The sequence below is a fragment of the Pyxicephalus adspersus genome, chromosome 12 (genome assembly GCF_032062135.1).
Source record: "Pyxicephalus adspersus chromosome 12, UCB_Pads_2.0, whole genome shotgun sequence".
In the NCBI taxonomy this organism is placed as follows: domain Eukaryota; kingdom Metazoa; phylum Chordata; class Amphibia; order Anura; family Pyxicephalidae; genus Pyxicephalus; species Pyxicephalus adspersus.
Genome location: NC_092869.1, coordinates 19,322,569 through 19,331,222, shown reverse-complemented (window position 1 = coordinate 19,331,222; position 8,654 = coordinate 19,322,569). Strand labels below are relative to the sequence as shown.

General features: G+C 39.4%; 1 non-coding gene across 1 annotated transcript; it reads left to right on the top strand.

The window, feature by feature from the left end:
• The first annotated feature begins 7,754 nt into the window (after positions 1-7,754).
• Positions 7,755-7,828, top strand: TRNAR-UCU (transfer RNA arginine (anticodon UCU)). The gene has a single exon. It is a non-coding gene; the product is annotated as a tRNA-Arg (tRNA).
• Positions 7,829-8,654: the final 826 nt, after the last annotated feature.

Genomic DNA, 8,654 nt, shown 5'->3' with positions numbered 1-8,654 from the left:
TAAAAAGAGAGTAAATTTATTTGACAACTTCGGTCTTTCTTGAAGCCATACTGACTATCACTGCATGTATAAACCAGAACTATATTTATATTATTAATATTTTTAGTTTTTTATGGCGCTGACATTTTATGTAACGCTTTACAAAGTCCATAACTATGTCACCAACTGTCCTTCAATGCGTCTCACAATCTAATAGCCCTACCATAGTTATAAACCATTAATACAATTTACAATCATTATCTTGTGTGAAAATAATAATAATAATAATAATAAAAAAGCCTTGAGTGTATTCTTTTATTCGACCATTAGATGGCACTGGATTACTGGCTGAACCTAAGATGATTCATTTTATAATGCTAGAGAGGTTACTCAATTTGCACTTCCAAATTTGCACATGTATCGAAATGCTTTACATGTTTCATTACATGTTTCATTAAGGCAGCCCCTTTATTATGAATGAAGTGAAAATGCAGCTCAGCCATGCAGCACAGAATGGTGAATTTCAGTGCGTTTACAGCTACTGTACATTCAAGCTACTGCCATTCGCAATAAATGCTACCACAATACACTGAAAAGAGCCATACATTGACATGCTTTCAGACAGAATAAAACCACTGCAGGAACAGAATATTAGAAACCTTGGGGCTGAAGTCCAACTTTTGTTTTGGTCTTCGATAAAGTGGAAAAGGTTTCAACATTGGCCCTCAAAGGACTAGTTCATTCTCCAGCCTATTAGACTGTGGGGGAGATCATCCTGCCTCACAGTACATAAGATAAAAATGTCTCTGTTTTCAAGTAACCACTGCTAATCTGTGTTTTTTGTTTTCCATCAATGGGAACGTCTGTGTTCTCATTGCAAGGTTTGGCTTATGGCAATCAGAGAGTCTTAGTTAAAGATCAATGACTTGGAACCTTTTTCTGTTATCAACGTTATATAGCCAAAAGATTTGGGACACTGGTGAGCCCCTTTATACTTTCTTACTTAGATTTTCTTACTATAAATTGGATGCTCTCTTCTAAATCTCAAATGTTGTGCCTAAACTCTACATAGTTGATTGTATGAAATGCCTAACATGGACTGATTTATGTAATGCCTCACATAAACTAAACTTTTATACAAGCGACCCTAATAGCCTACTGAAGGATACTGAGCATTTAGGATCCTGTACCACAAAACCCACAATGACAATAAAGGTTTAATATCTTCCCACTCTACCTAAAACTAGGAAAAGATTTTGGATACAGTTCTATTTTAGCATGTTCTATGTCTGCATTGTTCATGCATGATTGTTAACAGTTTCCACACTTATTTCCAACCCACCATAAACCATGAATATCTGTACACATGAACCTAGTATGAATACTGATGTGTTTTTTATACACAATCATCACTCTCATCAGTCACACTAATTCATAAAAGTAACATGGGATGTTGGAAAATAATATAATAGATATCCTTTTAAGAGAAAAAGAGGACAGAAGGGGCAAACACACCTAATTTACAGTGAAACCAAAGTATCATAATCAGCCAGTAGAAAATCACAATATCAATATATGGGATTGGTTCAGGCCAAAAAATGGCACTCTTCAGATTATTTCTATTGTACCAGAAGTTGGTTATAGCGACTGATTGCTAAGAAAAATCCAACAGCAGTTGAAGCCATCTTTTATCCTGGTGGGTTTCACCATTAAAAGGCTTCCTCAGGGTTACTGCGGCATGTGGTAAAGGTCTAGATGATTAGTCAAAGCTTATTCAGGTCCATAAGAGGATGCTAGGTTTTCTTGGTACTTAAAAAATGGGAAATTTCCAATCCATCCCTGTTAATGGCAGGGAGAGGTTATCAGGAGCAGCCTAGCATGCTGCTAGGTATCTGTTTCCAAAATTGGTGTCAGCAGAAGGGATAGAGCCCCATCATTATTAGGAATAATGCCCCATAATTGGTGAGAGTGGCAAGAATAATGACCCACTGTAGGCATGATGGTAGGATTAATATTCTATAGCTGCTGGTACTTTGTTACAAAGCTGGCATCAGTGAGACATTTAGTGCCCGATCCTCAATGTCTGTAGGATTACCAGTGCTGCATAGCTGGGGTAAGGGGGAGGAATTGTTCAATCTCATGTTGTCAGTAGCAGAAACACTGTTCTATAATTGATACCAGTACTGTCAGTGGCAAAAAAATTAGTTCTCCATCTTTTGTGTCAGGAAAGGTGCCCATAGTTGGTGTCAACGGAAAGAATATTGTTTTATTACTGAGGTAAGTGTGATGATTATTGGCAGATTATTACTGGCACAAGCAGAAACATTATCCAATCAATGATGTTGGTGGGAAGAGAGGTGCCCAGGGGTGTAGTAAGGCAGGCGCGCTGTGCCCCCACTTTTTTTGGGACCCCCGTATAGGCTTTCTCTGTGCACTCGTCACTGATAGCCTTCACTGTTACCATGCCCCCTCTTCTTTTTTTATGACTACACCCCTGGTGGTGCCTCATTGGTATTGCCAGTAGGAGGAAAAGTTCCCCCATCATTAGTGTCAGGAAGAGTAACTGTGCCCAATCCTTGATGTTAGTTTCAGAAGTGCCTTATCATTAGGATTTGTGTCTCATTGTTAATGCCAGTTGGAGGAATAGTGTCCAATAAATGGTGTGAGCAGGAGTAAGTGGTTCATCAGTGGGAACAATAGTACAATTGGTGTCAGTAGGAAGAATGTTATCCTTTAGTTATGTTAGTGGGAGGATTTATGCTCAGGCCTTGGTGTCAGAAATAGTGTTCCATAGTTTGTGTTTGTGAAAAAAAAGTGTTCCCTCATTGGTTACCTTATCACCTTTACCTATCTAACTCTTGCACCCCCTTTCCACATCCCAGACGTGGTCAATGTCAGAGAAATATCCGTAACCTTGACAACAACGTATTCTTAAACTGCCTTACATCCCTAACCCCTACCCTCTCTAAAATCACATCTCCAGATAAGGCTGCCACTCGGTTAAACCACTCTTTCTCTGGCTCTGGATGAAGTTGCCCCTGACACCTTCTGCTACCACCCTCCTGCTAACCCCAGTCCTTGGCACAACAATCACACCAAACAGCTACAAAAGACTGTTGGTGCAGCTGAGCACAAGTGGAGAAAATCTGGCCTCAGCACTGACTTTATGGACTACCAAGCCAAGCTTCAAAACTTTAACACTGAACTCACAGTCACCACGCAACATTTTTTTTCTCCTCTGTCTTTTCATCTCAAGCTTCAAACCCACGCAGCCTCTTCTCAACAATTGACTCCCTCCTAAACCCCACACCTGCTCCCCACACAACATCCTTCTCTGCCCAAGACGTTGTCACCTACTTTAGAGAGAAAAATGACAAATCAGACATGAAGTCTCTGCTCACTGGGCCACTCCAACCATATCCACCCCTTCCACCTGTATATTATCACTGGCCTTCCTCAGCTCTGCTACTGTGGATGAAGTCTTGTCTCTTCTCTCATCATCTCCATCTACTACTTGTCTGCTTGACCCAATTTCCTCCGATCTACTTTGTGCCCATTCCTCCAACCAGGACCCCACCCTATCCAAACTATTCAACCTCTTCTTTTCTACTGGTATATACCCCTCCCCTTTCAAACATGCCAAAATTCTGCCTATCCTGAAGAAACCCCAACTAGACCCCTCCCTACCTTCTAGCTACCTTCCTATCTCCCTTTTCCCATATGTTTCCAAACTTCTTGAGCGCCTTGTCTACAAAAGACTCACCGATTACCTGAGCACCAACTCTCTCCTTGACCCTCTCCAGTTTGTTTTTGGAGCTGCCCATTCCACAGAAACAGCCCTTACTAAAGTGGCCAATGACCTCATCAGAGCTAAGTCTCAAGGCAACTTTACCCTCCTCCTTCTCCTTGATCTTTCCTCTACCTTTGACACTGTTGATCACCCCCTTCTAATACAAATCATGCGCTCCATTGGTATCAGTGACACTGCTCTTTCTTGGTTTGCTTCCTATCTGTCTGACTGCTCCTTTCAAGTTTCTTTCAATGGTAACTCCTCCTCACCTACTCTCCTCCCTGTTGGTGTTCCCCAAGGGTCAGTCCTTGGACCGTTTCTCTTTTCTCTATACACCTCCTCTCTCGGTAGTCCCAAATCTTCCTTTGGCTAACAGTACCATTTGTATGCTGATGACACTGAAATCTACCTGTCCACCCCTGACTTGTCGCCTTCAGTCCTGGATAAGGTCTCATGCTGCCTGTCAGCCATCCCATTATGGATGTCTGGCCGTTTCCTAAAACTCAACCTGGAAAAAAACAGAACTCATCATCTCCCCCACCTCAAATTCCAAATCTCCCCCTGACATATTCCTAACTGTTAACAACACTGTTATTGTCCTTTTCCTCAGGCACGTTGTCCTGGCTTCACCTTTGATTCTGCCTTCTAATTTATCCCCCATATTCAGAACATTTCCAGGTCCTGTCACTTTCACCTAAGCAACATCTCCAAAATCTGCCCCTACTCGTCCCCAGAGACAACCAAACTCCTTGTACATGCTCTTGTCATCTCACGCCTGGACTACTGTAACATCCTCCTCTCTGGTATTCCACTAACCTGACTCTCTCCTCCACAATCTAATGCGAACAATGCAGTCAGACTCATCTATCCTTCCCACCGCTCCTTTTTTGCTGCATCTCTTTGCAGTTCTTATCACTGGCTTCCATTTCACCTTGAAATCAAATTCAAGCTCCTGTGCTTTACCTTCAACAGCTTTCCCTCTACAGTTCTTGTTCCACTTACCTTTCTGACCTGGTAAAAAAATACCCCCCCAACCACTTTCTCCGCTCCTCAGATGACCTGCAACTGACTGCCTCATTCATAACCTCATCACACGCACTGCTCCAAGACTTTTCTAGAGCTGCCCCAACTCTCTGGACCAGTCTTCCTCATCCTATTTGGCTTGCTCCTACTTTTTCATTTAAAAGAGTTCCCAAACCTATTTTTCAAACTTCTTCTGTCTTTTGAAACCATCACTACTTCCCACCACTACATAATTCCCCTTCCTATTGTGTTTTAATTCCCCCACCTCCTGTGTCTCCTTAATGTACAGCCCTGCATATATTATGTTGGCGCTATAAAAATCCTGTTTATTACTACTACTAATAATAATAATATTTGGTGTCCGTGAAAGAATTAGTGAAATAAATAGTGACCTATTGTTAGCATCAAAAGGCATAGTTTTGTCTAATAATTTGTCTCAGTGGCAAAAGACGTGCCCGATAGTTGGTGTCAGGAAGAGGAGTTGTGCCCTCCTAGTGGTGTTTGTGGGAGGAATAGTAGCTTATACTTGGTGAATTGAATAGCACATTCTGCATTGTTTTCCTTAAACTAAATGTTACATATTTTTGACCTCTGAATGTTGTGCTGTGCAATACACAAACCTTATAAAGTGTTTTATCTCTCAAAATTTAATGTTCTTTAGTGGGTCCACAACGGTTTTATCCAAGTTATTTTTTTGGGTAGGCTTAGACAAATCTTGAAAATTTTATGTGCTTGTGAGACTTATATAGTAATATAGTTTTACACATATTTATAAAGCAATGAATGTGATTGACACCAAACATTCATTGCAGGTGAACCATTCTTGTTCATTCAACTTATTTCTTAACTACCCCTTTAGTGCACCTCTTTAGTTGGTGTAAGTTGGAGCAGTTATATTCCAGCAATAGTGTCAGTAAGAGGAACATTGTCTTAAGGGTGCAGACTGTGGGAAGCAAAGTTTCACATCAATGGTGTCGAAGGAAGGATTATCCCCCCCACCAGTGTAGGTTGTTCATTTTTTGAAGGTTATGTTTTGTGTGTATGTGCTTATAACATTTTAATACATCTTTTATTTATGTAATAAACCATACTTTCGATAAATGTTTGCCAACCTTCATAGGACTTACATATAAACATATAAAGGATGTTGGGGTCTTCTAAACACAAGTTTGTAATGTGTATTTGAAAAATATATCAATTGGTTTAGCCTCATGGAGTGTTAAATGGATGGGTCAAACAATAAAAGTGTGAAGTTACAGTTGAAAAAGTATAACAAAACTCTATCTTTACCGCTGTAAATACACTGTATTTACAGCCCAGTTTTTGTTTTTATTTCCTGTGTGCCATAGCAGCATGTTTCATAGACTAAAAAAGGAAAAAAAAATACAAACAATTACCATGTGTGTTTGAATACTTTGCATCACAGCCTAAAGAAACTGTCACCAGACCATTTACTTCAACAAACTTTTCCCATAAAATGTATGTGCATGTAATGATTCTCATGCATAGTATTTGCCTATAAAGTCCTCCCTTGTGTAGACATTAGGAAAGTCTTAAAACTACTATTGGGCACTACCATCTTGGATGAAATATAAGAAACCCTAGCAGATTCAAATATGTCACTTTACATTTTCAGTACTCCACTCTAATAGAGCCACATTCAGTTAGGAAGGGAGGTGAAGGGCAGAGAAGCTGGGCGAACAAAGATGGTAACTGAACCCTACTAGAAGAACAGATGGCTTTGGCATGGCAAATAGAAGGGTTGAATCCACTATCAAGTTCAAAAGTATATATTAGTTAAAAAAATATTAAAAATTACAGAAAGGTAATAGACTGCATTTAGGCATTTTAAATACTTTAACGTACTTTTACGCTTCAATTTTTCTAATTGACGACAAGGACTCTAATGATTGGGAATGAAGGGATCCCATTTAAATCCACTCATATCCTACCAAAGCCATACATGTTAATTGCTAGACATAACAATGTAGGAACATTTTGCTTTATATCAACTTTCTCGGCTGTTGTTTTCTGAGAATAATATTAGCTCATGCATCATAAACTGATACACAGGATTATTCAGTGAAAGCCTTCAAACCACAATATAAGGTCTCTGGCTTGCAAAATTCTGTAATGATGCTGTTTGGCTTCCTTTCTAAACATCCAACACCCACCTTACCCAGACATTGGCTGCATGTGCCTTTGATGCTTTTGTCAGGCATTGTTTTTTGATAGAAGAGACTGGATCGCAAGCTCAAAACCACAATTATAAAGAATGATTTTGTTTACCAAAGCTTAAGCTTTACAAGGGTTTAAAGACAGAACTTAGAAACTCTAACATATAGATTGATATTTAGGCATACAGCTATCAGCTTTGTTGCTGGTAAGTCCTATAATGATGTGTGATCATACATCCTCATTCTTGCTTGCATAAATGCTGCATATGGCCCCTTAAAAAGCAAGCTCTTTTTTTCTGCAGCATTGAAAATGTAGTGCGATAGTCTCATCTGTAGCTCCTTACACGGGAACACACGTATCCCTTCAACCTCAAATAAATATCATGCAAATTCCTGGGCATATTTTCTTTTCATCCCAGCCACTGTTTTCATATAAAAGAGCTGTCAACCTGCTCTGTTATCCTGATGTGAAGCCAGCATCTGTCATGTCTCTTGAAAGCATCCTGCAGTCCACACCATCTTTTAGATGTCATTGTTCTCAGATCTGCCAGAACCGTATTACAGTGCCCTGTGTAGTGATGCTTGTGTGTTTCAAATTAACACATTCCTTTCCCTTCAGCCAGCTCCAGCAGCGGAAGCACTTATGCTTAGCCACATTCCTGCATCCTGATTTTACAGCATTCCCTGGTACAAGGGAGGATGCTGAGATGATGCTGCAGTGATGCTGTGGATGCAGAAGGTATATTCTTTTTCAGAGCTGGTGCTGATGCTGAGCAAGCGGTGAGGTCTCTGTGGCGCAATGGACGAGCGCGCTGGACTTCTAATCCAGAGGTTCCGGGTTCGAGTCCCGGCAGAGATGGTTCCTGCCAATCAATTTTGTTTTAAACACAAACCAGTGTTATCACATCTAATTAAATTTACTAAAATCATCAGTTGAAGATATTAGATGACAGACATTGTGATTGTTTAAGCACAGATGCATGTACAACACTAAGAATGGATATCCTACAATCATTATAAAATATGATTTTTATCTGTTTTGGCTAATTAAATAAAGCATTTTGAAAATATAGTGTTTGCAGAGAAAGCTTTTTAAAATAAAATTACATACAATTGTATTCAGAATAATAGCAGCGTGTTTAAAAAAGTGAATAAAGCTCAAGCTCAAAAATAAAGTCCAAAATAGCGCATTGGGAACAATTTACATTCAATTGCACATTCTATTCCAAATCAAAACATTTAGAAAAATGCATTAAGTTTGTGTTATTCCTTTACAGAAAATAGAAAAGTGATTATTAGACAGTTCCAAAAAATTGCAGTATCTGAATTCTTCTTTACAAACTCGAATCGATCTTCCTGAAGCTTACCATTGGCTGAGTCTTTGCCATTTTGGCTATTCTTCTTTCTATTTGAATAGTAGTTTACTGTTTTCTTACATGTCTTTCAGTTTTTGGTTGCTATTTTTAAGCATTTGAGACAACTTCAGTTGAGCAGCCTATCATTTTCTGCATTTTTTTATGTTTTCCCCTCTCCAATCAACTTTTTAAGAAAAGTACGCTGTTCTTCTGAACAATGTTTGGAACAACCCATTTTACTCAGATTTACACAGAGAAATGCTCTGCATGTGCAACATTTGCTGTCTCCCTTCCTTCCTTAAATAGGGGCCGTAATTGACACCTGTTTTT